Source organism: Rhamphochromis sp. 'chilingali' (assembly GCF_963969265.1).
Source record: "Rhamphochromis sp. 'chilingali' genome assembly, chromosome: 1".
Lineage (NCBI taxonomy): Eukaryota > Metazoa > Chordata > Actinopteri > Cichliformes > Cichlidae > Rhamphochromis > Rhamphochromis sp. 'chilingali'.
The window spans coordinates 63,592,227-63,606,671 of record NC_137929.1 but is presented as its reverse complement, the minus strand read 5'-3'; the positions used below and the strand labels follow the sequence as shown (position 1 = coordinate 63,606,671).

The 14,445-nt window shown below is 41.9% G+C and overlaps 1 long non-coding RNA gene across 1 annotated transcript in view; it reads right to left on the bottom strand.

Moving 5' to 3' along the window:
* Positions 1 to 14,445, bottom strand: part of LOC308411029 — a 55,654-nt gene that overhangs the window by 25,934 nt on the left and 15,275 nt on the right. The gene's annotated exons all lie outside the window — the stretch shown is intronic.

The following is a 14,445-nucleotide window of genomic DNA, read 5'->3' as shown; positions in this document are numbered from 1 at the left end:
TGGGCAGGCTGATAAACCACAAAATATTTTTAAAAAGAGAGTTAAATCATGTTCTCTTGCATTAATTGTGTGGATAAATTATGAAACACTGACTAAAATAGATTCAAACAAAGAACAAAAAAAATCATTTACAGGAAGTAGACACATTGCTGGGTTGTACATGTTGTAAAAGCAATTTAAAAAAGTTTCATTGAATATTAGAGTACACACTTCCTTTAAAAGAACAGATAACTGAACAAAAACTTGCCTTTAGGGAGCAGCACAATCCCAAGGACCAGCACAAGGATCTGCATCGTGAGATGATCAGACAGAAGTGAATTTTAGTTTAGTTTCTGTTCAGGTTATAAGTAATTCTTATTGGGGGAGTGGTCTCCTCTCTCTGACCACTCCTTAACTCTTCCTTTGACAGTGAAGGAGCCTGACTATCACAAATGTTTATTTGCACAGCAAATATTAGCCTTTCTTCAATTTGTAAATTAACAATCATACTGGCAAACACGTTATTTGAAAAGATCTTTGAACTTTTAGATGCTTCTGAGATCCTATGAAAGCTCGTAAATAATCAGTTTCTAGTTCAAAGAAAAGGCTAGTCCAACATTAACACCTTGAATAATTTAAAAATGATTTGGTTAACTTCAATCGGTGACTAGCTTTGGGAAAAGCCACTAATGAAATGTAATCAGTTAAAATCCAGGTACAAAACTCTTGTGCAAAAATACTGTACAAATATTACTAGTTTACTAGTGGACTAGTTGCATCAAAGGTCGCACTTCCTGCTGTCGCTGCTGTATGAAAGTAAATGGGAGGAGAGAGACCCCTTCCTCTACACTGAAAATGTTGCACTTGTTCCTCAGTGTTACATTAGCCCTCATTAGGGCTCAAAAGCCACAAAATAAACATGGAAACTAACACTGGAATTTGACAGGGAAGAGGGTGCAACACACGGGGATTAGCGATGGTTTATGTGGGAGCTCAGTGTTTAAAGACGTTCATGATGTCTTTGTAAGCAAACCTATTTAAAAGGTAAACATGAAAGAACGTCTTTCTACATTCATGTTGGTGGTCCTGTTTTTTTAATTCATGGATTTTTAATGGTAGCAAATGAATAAAATGGCCTAATCAGTTATTCTAAATGTGAATAGAAGTTTATAATGTTTACCAGTTTTTCTCAGTGAGAATAGTGTGTGACAGCTGACAGCGGCATGGTCAGTATTCGGCTGGAGCTTTGAAACCGTGGTGGAGGATGCAGGGTGTCCTCTATAGCCCGGGAGCAGAGAGAACAGTGGGTATGCTCCTGACCCAACATGCAAAAATAATTGCATGTTATTATTATTATTATGTTATACTTATTATTATTGCATGCAATAATAATAAGTTTCTGAGAAAAAAACACGTGTTATAGAATAAGAAAAGGTGTGGCCTGCACCTCAGACGTGCTGCTTTGTTTACAGCGGTGGTCTTCAAACTTGTCACAATAAGTACCACCTTATAAAATATATGGCTCTTAAAGTACCACCTTATGACCGACATTATAGTAGTATTTAACACCATATACAGTTTACATGAGAAGTTTTTATTTCTTATACTAATTATATTTAATTTAACTGTCATAAACAGGATGTGACAAGTGATAATAATAACAACTGTACTGCATTAAAACATTCACAGCAGGTTGGATATCCAGTCATTAAGTGATAAACCCTCCGTCCAGGTCCAAACTACTCTGTGTTTATTAAGGCTGTTGTGTTTTTAACATGTTTAAATTCTTTGTATCTTGCTCTTTTTAATCTGAACAGGCCCCTAAAACGAGGCAGTGATCACTGTCAGACTCTCTTGGTCTTTGTTTCCATCGTTCGTTTTGAAGCTCAGTTTTTAAAACCTTATGATGTAACTACAACCAACACATACAGCAGTAAATTAAAGACTAGACTCGTCGTATTGTGGCTGGATTATCTCAGTTGTTCTCGTGACTGAAGTTTGGTCCATTTACAGCACCTGCCTTGTGATTGCATTTGTCCCTGACCATCGGGAACCCTCATGTTAACTTGCAAAGGAAGATGTTTGGAGGGGGTGAGTGCAGGTCTGTGTCAGTGTACATGCCTATGTTTGTGTGTGTGTGTGTGTGTGTGTGTGTGTGTGTGTGTGTGTGTGTGTGTGTGTGTGTGTGTGTGTGTGTGTGTTCTGTGCACAATCACGAGACAGTGTCCCTTCACCCAGTTAAGCAAAAGTCAACAATCTTTGATCAACGCGGCCTTGAATGAGGGGAAAGAGAGTCACAACAAACAGGCCTGACAGTGTGAAGCCTCCACCTACATCACTGAACTGCTCCACCCTGTTCGACTTCTGTACTCTTCACTTCCTTCTTTAAACAGCTTGGTTCATGTGTGTCCAGGGTGTTCAGCAGCTTCCTGTAAAGCACATGACTGTAATCAGAGTACAGGAGAGTGACTGAGTTCACTTCCTCTTTGTGATGGAGGCGATTTTCTTCTTTATATTGTGTCAGATAAAGTCTGACAGCTTTTCTTGAATTCATTTCATATGATGTGTTTTCACAGATGAAACCAGACAACAGTAAATCAGATGTTTACACTACCTTCACATGACCTTCGTCTGTAACCAGTAACCCCTTCCTGTTATTCCCAAAGCATCTCTGAAATCCTCAGATACTTTGAATCCATCTCCCAGTTTTCAGGTCAAAGCAGCTTTGAGCAGCAATCAGCAGGATTTCTCTGCTCTTGGCTCTTGAGAGGCTGTCACACTTTCTCCTTCTCCGTTATCTTTTCTGCTTGGCTTCTCTTTGTATAGTCTCGCTTGTTCTCTAACGCTAAGAGAGTCTCCTAGACGTGTTCTCTAAAAACTTGAAGAAGAATTATAGATTTGATCAACTGGTCCCTTAATGAAACTGACACCCTCCTGTTCTTGGGAGATCCCGTCCTTGTCCTGCAGAGACATTTGCTGCCGGATACTCGTCGGTCACATCGCGTGTCTGGCAACAATCTTGATGGAGGACATTGAATGACATCTACCAATTCAGAACCATGATAACAGAGTTCTGGCTGATTGGAGCTGGCTTATCGAAGAACAAAAGTGGCTACAGCTGTTCAAAATCCCACAAGGCTGGCCAACATGATAGACGATGGGCAGGGCTGTGAGCACTCAGACTGTGTTTATTGAACACAATATGGATAAGATGTTGGAGAAGAACAATGGGAATTGAGAGACCTGGTGACCAGTGACAGACATTAGACCAACTGTAAAATTGGAAGCAGTTTGTTCGCACTGACCAGAACAGCTACCATCTTCATCTCATGCAGCCCCCCTGGCGCCAGCTGGAAGCTCCAGGCAAAAGCTGATGGGAATAACAAATCCTCCCTTGGATAATAAGACTGTTTGTTGTGACTTTCTTTCCCCTCATTCAAAGCCCACCATCAGGAGCTCACAGTCAGCCATGAGTGAAGGTGTCCTCATGGTTCAGCTGTGTTCACAGTAACAGTCCATGAATCCTCTGATGATCACACTTAACCTGTCAGCCCGTCACAAATAATCTAGTTATTGTTATTCTGTGTGACTGATAACACAGATTTAATTTACAGCTCTGTACACAGATAAACCGCAACCAGCATCTGTCTCTGCAGCCTCTGCTGTGCTTTACTAAACACACTGTGGAACTTGGTGTTTTCATAGATGAAAATGATGCAAACTACTGACCTGTCAAACCAGCTGGAGTCTGAGCTGGACTCAGTCACACAAACAGGTTGAACAGGATGTGCTCTGTGTCTGTGGGACAGTCCACAGTGGGTTTAGAGTGTGGATCTGTGACCTGCGTGAGAATCAGCTTCCTGTCTTGAAGAAACACACAGACAGGAAGCAGAAGTTATATCAGCAGCAGAAACAAGTGTGAACATTGCACAGATTATTGTAACTGGTTATTATCAGGATGTCCTAAAAACTGCCTGAAAAACCTTCAGCTGATGCAAAATGCTGCAGTCGAGTCCTGACAGGGACTAGAAGGACAGAGCAGCTTTCTCCTATACTGGCTTCTCCTCATTGGCTCCCTGTAAAATCCACAATTTAATTCCTGCTCCTCACGTACAAGGTCTTTAATGATCAGGCCCATCTTATCTCAGAGTACCATATCTCCATATCATGGGTCAACAGCAGCTAGGTGGATGTCAGCAGGTTACATGGTGGAGATAAATCCAGAGTTCGGGTTTGTTTATAAACTCAGGCTTTAGAGCCTTTCAACACGATTACTGACAGATAACACACTCGGAGTACTAAGCACACTGTGTACAGGACTGTTTGGTTTTTATATAGAGGAAAATCATGCAAACTGCTGAGCTGTTGAACCAGCTGATCCACCCATTAGTCTAAGATGGAGTCAGCCACACAAACAGGTTGAACAGGGTGTGTTCTGTGCAGCACCTGCATGTAAAACAAAAGCAAGTCTGTTCCTGTGAAATGAAACTGAAAGCCCCTCTGAGCGTCTCCCTGTAGAAAATGGAGGCTGAGCTCAGTCAGATCACTCAGCCTGCAGACAAATGGAGGCGTGTTTGAGACGTGCAGATAAACAGTCACAGCTTTGTGTCGGCCTCTGAAGGCTCAGAGGACGACAGGCAGTTGTCATGTTATCAAGTGCACGACGGCTCTCTGCACACACTTTGAGTCCTTATTCACATTTTCTATAAGTCCTCATCTCCGTGGACCTGAGGGATTACCCACAGTTCATAGTGCTGTGATGACTTACTTAGACTTAGATCCTCCCGTGCTGATCGGCGCATCGGGCGACAAGAGAACGCCATCGAACTCGGTCTATCGCGGCAGTTGTTGCTTCATCCCATGACAGTTCGACTGAACGTAAATCTTCAAGGAAAGTCCTCCTCCATGTTATTTTAGGTCTTCCTCGCCGTCTCTTTCCATTCTTCAGGTTCCATAGAACCGCGACACGGGCAGGTCTCGGGTCCGGTAGCCGAAGGATGTGACCGGCAAATCTGAACCGACGCTTGGTGACTTGGACCTGTGATGGTCAAAACATTAAGAACAAGGATGGAAATAAATAAATAACCAAACTGAAGGTTCAGAGGAATGTAGCTCATCTAAAAATCTGTAAAAAAGTTTTTGTTAATGAACAGAAAATGTCTTTTTTTTATTTCTATAAACAGTGAAAAACAGGAATTTTCTGTCATTTAATTGTTTCTCTGTTGCTTCATTCATTTGGTTTTGTATGAGTGGTCATGGCGGAGGAGACGTTCCTCCTTCACATTCTCCAAAAACTTCCATTTGGCCGATTTGGACTCTTTGCTGGGCCGATTCTGGGCCCCGGGCCTTATGTTTGACACCCCTGCACTCAACCATTTACAGGTTTGGAAACTAATTACAGAAAAGAAAAAAGAATCAAGCTCAAAATGAAGCAAATGACATCAATTTTAAATGTGAGCATAATTTCACCAAAAAGGCTTTTTATGTCTCATTTTCAGGCTCTGGTTGTTTGAGGCTGTTTGAGGCTCAGTTATAGACAATAGTGCTTGAATTCAAACAGACAGACAACATGAAAGATGAGGAAATCCCTCAGAGGACTCTGAGGATCCTCAGCCGTCACTGTGATACGTGTCTGTATGTGCACATCTTTACTTTTAATAAGATGTTTCAACATGCAGACAGAATCTAACACAGTAACAGCTGCCTTTGTTTCAGATCCAGCAGAGAAGAAGCTCATTCCAGTTTACTGACAGAGACAAAGTTTTGGTGCTGTTTTGACAGCTCTGATAACTCTGATAACATCTCCCTCCCAGTAATAACCTCCCAGCAGCAACTGCCACAGGCAAATGGGCATGAGGAAGGATAGTTTCACTTCCTGCAGTTACAGTAAAACAGTCTTTGTAATTCACATCTGTGTGACTCGTTTAAGTTTTTTGTCATGACAGTGAAACTCTCACAGATACAGATGTGATGCTGCTGCACATGTTAGTAAATCTGACCCTAAATCTTCTTTAAAATTTCAACCTTTGTTGTGAACACGTATTTTTCAAACAGCAGGGTCAGACACACTGTGGAAAAGTAAGATGCACGTTTTGTAGTCCATCTTCTGGTCATTGTAGTTTTAACCCTGTGGACATCCAGCATCACGTTGTTAATGAGAGAGAGTGTAAGGTCATTCTCAGCACACGGCTCTGTTATTTCCTAACTCCTTATCAGTTCTCCTAGTGACCTTTCCTTCACCTCATTGGTGTTTTCGGACTGTTTATTAAAAAAGGTTGACAGTTTGATTACAGCTGTTCAAACTGATTTCCTGTTCCTTGTATAATTGTCACACTTACATGTTTCAGATCAGGAAGATGTAGCTTTGGATTTGTTCCCTTAATAACAAACGCCTTCATTTACAAACTTCATTTTGTGTTTGATCTGAAACATTTAAGTGTGACAAACATACAACCTGCTGTTGTGTTGCTTTTGTGTGCTGCTGTCACTGATGGCTGCTGCTGTGACAACAGACACACAAACAATTTGATGTCATCAGAAATCACTCTGGAAACACTGAGAGAAAAGCTGATTTACTTTCACACTCCAACACTGTTATTATGTCCTGCAGTCTGAGTGTGTAACAGCACTGCCCCCGTGTGGTCAAACTGGAGCATTGCACATGATAATTCGCATCCAGCAAACGTCTTGGACCTCCACACACATCTGACCCTGATTTAGTGGAGTCTTTAGAAATTTCAGTGTTTCTAAAGTCTATTTCCTTTCTTATGATAATTTTAATTATTATTATTTGTTTTTGTTATTTTATGTGTCATAATCTTTTATTTTGTAGTTGTTTCAAAATGTTTTATTCTTTGTATCTGTACTTTATGAACTAATGAGGGATCAAAAATGCTGTAAAAATGAATAAAAAGCTCAAACATAGACCCTCCTGTATGTACTCAGGTCTGTAAAGCCCAGCAATGACACCTGGTGGCAGAGAGGTTAACTGCAGTCACGTGTCCTCTTTTTGCTGTGCAGTACAGTGTTATTTTTGTACCACTATTCTGAGGGCACATGAAACATTTGAGCGCACGTAAAAAAAATAATAAATAAATACGTGTTGCATTTTGAGGAGAGATTTATTTTGAGCAAATTCATTGCTGCGTGCAAAAAATGTATTTCAGTGTTTGCTATTATCCATATACACACACAATAACAGCCCATATGGCTCAGTTTTTGCATTTGCTCTTGCTCAGATCTCTGCGGACCTGCTCGCTATGTGTTGCTGGCACTCTCAGCAGCTGTGTCCCAAAACGTCGGCTGCATCCACCGGAGGCCGCATTTGAAGGCCGATTAAGTTACAGTCAGGCGACGAAGGCTGTCCCAATTCATAGACTCCTGCAAATGCGTCCTTCACTTCCCCGAATTTGAAGGATGGGTTGGGTGTGTCCTTTGTGGTCCACCATATCCCAGAATTCATAGCGTGGCCCAGCCAATTTCAGTTTCCAACACTGGCGGCCACTACTAAGGTTTTAAATTACTTTTATTAATCTTTCTTGGTCACAAAATAAACTTTTAACATATTTTCAGGTGAGAAAGTAGTCGTGTAAATTTCAAATATCTGGTTTATCAAGACATCACATATTTGCAAAAGTGCGCTGATGTTTTCAGAGACGTCTCTTACCCACCAGCTCGATAGGGCTTTAGAGCGTGATGTCATGGGAGGAGGCGTGGTCACGATTTTTGGTCGAGCCGCCATGTTAGTAGGCCAAACAAAGGGCTACAGGAGCGAAAGCAGATGGAAACATCAGCTATGGCTTGTACTTGCTGTGTTGTCGATTGCAGTGTTAGGCGATAGCACGATAGGGAAAGAAATAAGCTGGAAAATGGGCTCTATTTTTACCGTTTCCCCTCCTGGAAGCAACGTGAGGGATCTCATGTATCTGATGTTACCAAACGAAGATGTCAGGCTTGGAGAGCAGCGGTGAGACGAGCTGATATCGAGTTCTCTGTCATCATTTTTTGTTGGTGTGTTCTCCACATCTTCATTCCGATAAGTTCTAAAGAAATTCGTATTGCTCTTTATAGGCTTTTAGTTTTATTTTCAATGCGCTGAGGTCATAGAAAATTAGAACAAACAGCCTAATGTCTCTTGGCATCCAGGCGCAAGCAGTCTCTTTGTCTTTTGTGCTGATTTTAAGCATGGTTCTGGCAGACCTCCTTCCAACACAGTGTGTTTGTTTTGATTTGTGGCTTTCTAACATGGCACCGCGATCCCACAATGCACTGCGGCGTGACATCAACTCTAAAGCCCTATAGGGCACACACAAACACACAGTGTTGGAACGCCGATTACAAGATGCTTAAAAGCAGCTCAAAAGAGAATGGACTGTATAGAGACCGATTGCGTCCAGAGGCAAAGCAGCGGTACTTGCAGAAAATAGCGTGCATTGGAAATGTGGACCCGTATGAAATACGGCCGTGGAGTAGAAACCCTGAAGACCAACCGCTACTGACGTAGCCTGATATATTTTCGTACCTTGTCTGTGGAGTCAGCGCGTACAAGTCGTCATTCAAACAAAGGTAAGTCAGCTCGAGTACTGCGAGTGAAACGCGTTTGATTTCCCTGCAAACATTCAGATTAGTGCAGCATAAATTCATTCATGAGGGGAAATTACAGTGAGAACATGTGGAGGCTGTTAGATGGATAACATAGTGAGTTCAGTGCATTGATGAGACACTGTCCTGAAGGATTTAGTTATTCCTTATGGTTAAAGAAATTGCACTATTCATATTTATTATAAATAATCCTAATTATACATCTTGCTTCCATGTTTGTATCCTGTGTCACTAAAAATACATTTTATTTTAGTTTTATACTTTGATCAATGACCTGCAGAATCTCCTTATTATATTAAGTGATTCATAATTGTCACTTTATGCTTTCTCCATCTCTAAAGTGATGACATCCTTGCATTACATACTTTAGGTTCATTTTCTGCAGGCAGGTTTCTGACAGAGAACAGACAGATTTACACTATAACCTGCAGCATTCTATAGATGGACACATAAAGAAATGAAAAATTACATGTATGTGCTAACTTTCTAAACACTTTGTTACATTTATGATAAAGTAGATTAAACACATTTATGTCGGCCTTGGCTCATAGTTCTTGTCTTTAAATGAAATTTGTCTGTGTGTGTTTCAGGTCCTGCACTCTCAAAGGCTGAATGAACCAGTATTGCAGCCATGGGTCACTGTGAGCATCACAGGGAAGGTTGAAGCTGCCCACTGCACCTGTATGGCTGGAGTCGCAGAGACCTGCAGCCATGTCGCTGCTCTTCTGTTTAATGTAGAAGCAACAGTGTTGATCCGTGGCACAAGGACTGTTACAGATTGTTGGGTCTGTGTTTCCACAAGCCCCGCTAATTCTAGAGACTTATTCATCATGAAGAAAACAAGACAGTCGATCGATCGATTATTTGCGCAAGGGAGGCCTCATCTGTGTCCACCACGAAAATGACCCCCAGATCTGACCTCCTCCTGCTACCTTTTATTGAGAGACAGTTCACACAAAACACGTCAGAACAAAGCCACGCCCCCTTGGTTCTAAGACAAAGCATTTTATGTATATGTGTGAACTTCTGTAAGAATGTGTGTGTGTGTGTGTGTGTGTGTGTGTGTGTGTGTGTGTGTGTGTGTGTGTGTGTGTGTGTGTGTGTGTTATGTGAGAATGTGTGTGTCAGACCTCCTGCTGACCAAAGGGTCGAAAACCCAGGAAGCTTACATCAAAAGAAACAGATCTTTCAGATAGGATGTATCTACAATAAAACCTCCCCCAGCACAGAGTGGTTGGAGAGGTGGTCAGGATCAAAGGAATGGCTTTGATCCTACTGCTTAAACTAAGACTGTACAAATTTAAGAAACACAATGGCAACATTCAACAATTAGACTTAACATAGATGAACCTGCATACTGGGTTTTGCTGGGTAATGTGACCAAGATACAGCCAGAGGTTGGCCATAAGATGGACTTCTCCTCTTCAGCTGCCTAAAAAAAGGCTCTTGATCAAAACATAAACAGACCATCTGTAGTGACAGGTAAAAGGAGCCGTCCTCAAAAAAGAAAAATCCCACCTGCTACTTTGTGTCATGAACCGAAGTTCAGCGCACAAGCTGGACCCAGAAGCAGAGCCAACACACACAGGAGTACGAGAAAATAAACTTTATTTTAACTGAAGGTGTCCCGGGAGGGTAGAAGGAAAACACGCGTGAAACTAGAGAAACCAAGGGACCGGGAGATGAGTCGCGCAGGAACGCCAAAAACGGGACTGTGGGAGGCTGCAACAGAAAAAGGAAAAGAATTATTGGGGCGCGGGAATAGCAGCATACGTGGGGGAAGAGTATGAGTCTTACGATGACAGCGGGGCCGTGGGAGCCGGAGGGAGGGTGAGGGTCCGCGGGGGAGCTCCAGGAAAGTCGAGGTGGCGAGTACTGAAGGCGATCCAAATTCCAGACGGGCAGGTGGCTCAAAAAACACGCCGAGTTGTTATCTGAGTGCACAGGACAGAATTAGCACTAGTTCAGACAGATGAGTTTTCACAATCGCTTTCCCGCAGGTGTACGTTACCGCTGTGAGACGACTACGGACTGGCGTGGAGCAGCAGGCTGGGCTGGATCAAATAGTCCACCTGATGATCGCCTGGGATGGGGTGCAGGTGTGGAGTTAACAGCCACGCCCGTGGGCGTGGGCATCCCATCAGCACCTCGGACGCCGGGCCGCGGACCATGACACTTTGGAGCAGTTGTCACTGCTATTGGATACTTTGCTGGAACACAGTAAAGCTGTGGGTTGTGGGAATGACCCATAATGTTTTATCTAAGGGTCTAGATTTATGCCTGTAGTGCACTGCCGTGTAAATAATTTGCATTTACTGAATATGTACTGACTGAGTCCCACTGTTCAAAAACTGAATAAAGAAACAAACTAATTTTTGCCTCTTTTTTTTTTTATTAAAACCACTTTATAGAACATCACATCAGTTACAATGTAGAATCCATGTCATTTATAGTTTACAAATGACAAAATGTTTACACAAAATCATGAGTGTTTACATGATATCACCCACTACTAACATTACTTTATTTACTGTATCCTTTGAAAAAATAACAGCACAAGACTTAAGAGTATTTAACAGGAGCGGGTTTCATTCTTCTCTGGTTTTATTATCACACTGTTCACCAAACGCAGCAAACCTTCACCATCTTATCCAGGAGGGTCACCTCTTCACCCTCACATGGAAGAAGTAATCTGATTGGCATGGTGGTATGTTTGAAGCAGGTCCCTTGTGTAGCGCTGGAACCCAGTCATGATGTTTCATCCATTTCATCGGCTGGTTTGCTGCAATAATGCCAAATAATTAGCAACTCTATAAATAGAAGGTAGTTCTGCAAAATCACTCAGTAGGATGTTTGTTCTAATTTGCTATGAGCTCAGAGCGCATAGAAAATAAAACTAATAGGCTATAAAGAGAGATATGAACATATTTAGAACTTACCGGAATGAAAATGTCTGGAGCACCAACAGATATTTGGAGATGGAAGAGAACTGCACGTCAGCTCCTCTCACAGCTGCTCTCCAGACTAGACGCCTTCGTTTGGTAACATCCGATACACGAGCTGCCTCATGTTGCTTCCAGGTTGGGAAAGAATGAAAAGATAAACCCTGTTGTGCCTTCGCTCCCTTTTCACTTGCGCTTTGTTTAGACCCCCAAAATGGCGGTCTAAACCAGCGTGATGTCACAGGGGTGGGCGTGGAAAGGATTTTGGCCTGATGCGCCATTTTCCAGGACCAAACAAAGCGCAAGCGAAAAAGGAGCACACAGCTATGGTTCTTCAATGCTGGCTGCAATGTTCGGTCACACGACCGGCACAGGAATAAGCCTAAAAAGGTTTTGTCTTTTTATTCTTTCCCAACCTGGAAGCAACATGATAAGATAAGATAACCTTTATTAGTCCCACACGTGGGAAATTTGTTTTGTCACAGCAGGAAGTGGACAGTGTAAAAGTTATATAGCAAAAATTAGAATACGACAAGAATAAAATACTGTACCCAACTGTACAGAATAGAATAAAATAAAATACTATATACAGTAGAATAAATAGAATAAAATATACAATAGGATAAAAATAGAATACAAATGCTTTATACAACTGAGTAAAAATACTACATTGCTGACCTTACAAAACGAAGGCGTCTAGCCTGGATAGCAGCCGTGAGACGAGCTGATATCCAGTTCTCTTCCATCTCCAGATATCTGTTGGTGCTCCAGACATTTTCACTCCGGTAAGTTCTATATATGTTCATATCACTCTTTATAGCTTAATAATATTATCGTTGGGGCTCTCGGAGGTTGTAGAAATTGCGAACAAACATAGAATTAAGTGACGGTGCAGACATACGTGCTATGTAACGATTCACTCATTCTTTCGCACAACTGTAGGGAAGCCTGCCTATGAAATGAATCACACAAATCCAGACTGGGTACCAACGTTACACACAGTAGCGGTTTTTGATACAGGCGACACGGGTGGTTGCCCGGGGTGGCATTGTGGTGGGGGGCGGCATCACGGGCATCGGCAAAAAAAATAAAAATAAAAAATTGCTCGTACTCATGCTGCCCCGACATTAGCCAGCGCATATTGTGAATGGCATAGGCACCAATCGGTTTTCTATCGGCCATTTGCTGGGAGTAAGGGCGCCCTCCGTTTGCGAGGTGCACCTGCTGCTTGCAGCACAGGGAGGAGAGGGCGGGGGATTCTCTGGCTGGAGCAGCATCTAATAACCAACTAACTAATAACTAACAATATTAATAATTTCTACAGAAAACTAATTTAGCTCTTCTAGATGCATAAACTTCATCACACAAGTAAACACAGCCTGATTGGAAATGCGGCATAGGTAGGAACAACCAGTCTTGTAGTCGTCCCCATTCACTCTCCAACCAATGATCACCTTCCAGCTGGAACTTACATAAACATAAAGGAAAGGAAAAACTCAATGCATCATGGGAATCCCCCGGCAGCCTACATCTATTGCAGCATAACTAAGGGAGGATTCAGGGTCACCTGGTCCACCCCTAACTATATGCTTTAGCAAAAAGGAAAGTTTTAAGCCTAATCTTAAAAGTAGAGATAGTGTCTGTCTCCCGAATCCAAACTGGAAGCTGGTTCCACAGAAGAGGGGCCTGAAAACTGAAGGCTCTGCCTCCCATTCTACTTTTAAATACTCTAGGAACAACAAGTAGGCCTGCAGAGCGAGAGCGAAGTGCTCTAATAGGGTGATATGGTACTACAAGGTCATTAAGATAAGATGGGGCCTGATTATTTAAGACCTTGTATGTGAGGAGCAGGATTTTGAATTCAATTCTGGACTTAACAGGAAGCCAATGAAGGGAAGCCAAAACAGGAGAAATATGCTCTCTCTTTCTAGTCCCTGTCAGGACTCTTGCTGCAGCATTTTGCATTATGCATGTATTTTTTAAAAAGTGAACATCTTCAGCTGCAGTGTTGAAAAAAAATGTGGTTGAAAAATTTGGTTGCACCTAATTTTTGTGTTGATACACCTAAGAAAAAAAGTTAGGAGCTGAAACTTAAATGTTTCAGATCTGTTGCATCTTCAAAAACCAAAATGAAATCACTGAGCCTCACACAGGAATATTGTTGCTACTTGTTTTACTGAACCTTCTTTTTAGTCACATGTTCACAACACCAGTGTCCATTCACTGCCTCCTACAGGACACTCTCTTCTTCCACCTTTGTACAGGACATTCACGTAACGCAGCACCGATGCTGCCTCACCTGGCATTACCAGTATAGCAACACACTATTATCACACTCATTCTGTGTGTTCTTCAGATGAATAACATGAACTTCAGATGTCTGTACTTGTAATTAATAACCTCTATGCATACGCAAACAAATATATTTATATGAACAAATAATTCTTTACAATACCACAAGATCAAACAGATTTAAATATCAAACAAAGAAAACACAAAATCCAGTTTCCAAATGGAGGTGTTTGTAATTAAGGTGAACAAATCCAATTCGAGGCTTTCAGTTTCATTTCACAGGAACAGCTTTGCCTCTGTTTTACCTGCAGGTTCACACATGGAGAGAAATTTGCCTCGCATAGAAATCTGTGTATGCTTTGGAACTCGGTCTCTGTGTGTCTCACTTTATAAGAGAACTCACTTGTCAAAACACAACCTAGATCCAAGTCCAAGAAACAGAACAGTGGGAACAGACCCAGAGACGCTAACAGGATCATGAGCTCTTCACATGTTTAGTTTGTAGAACATAAAGTGTGTAAAGTCACCAAAGTGTAAAACAGAATAAAACATTAAGGCTGAACTTAACTCATTTCAACTGGAGGAAATTTACTCAGTCACACTTCCTCCCATGAACACAAAGGTCCACTGT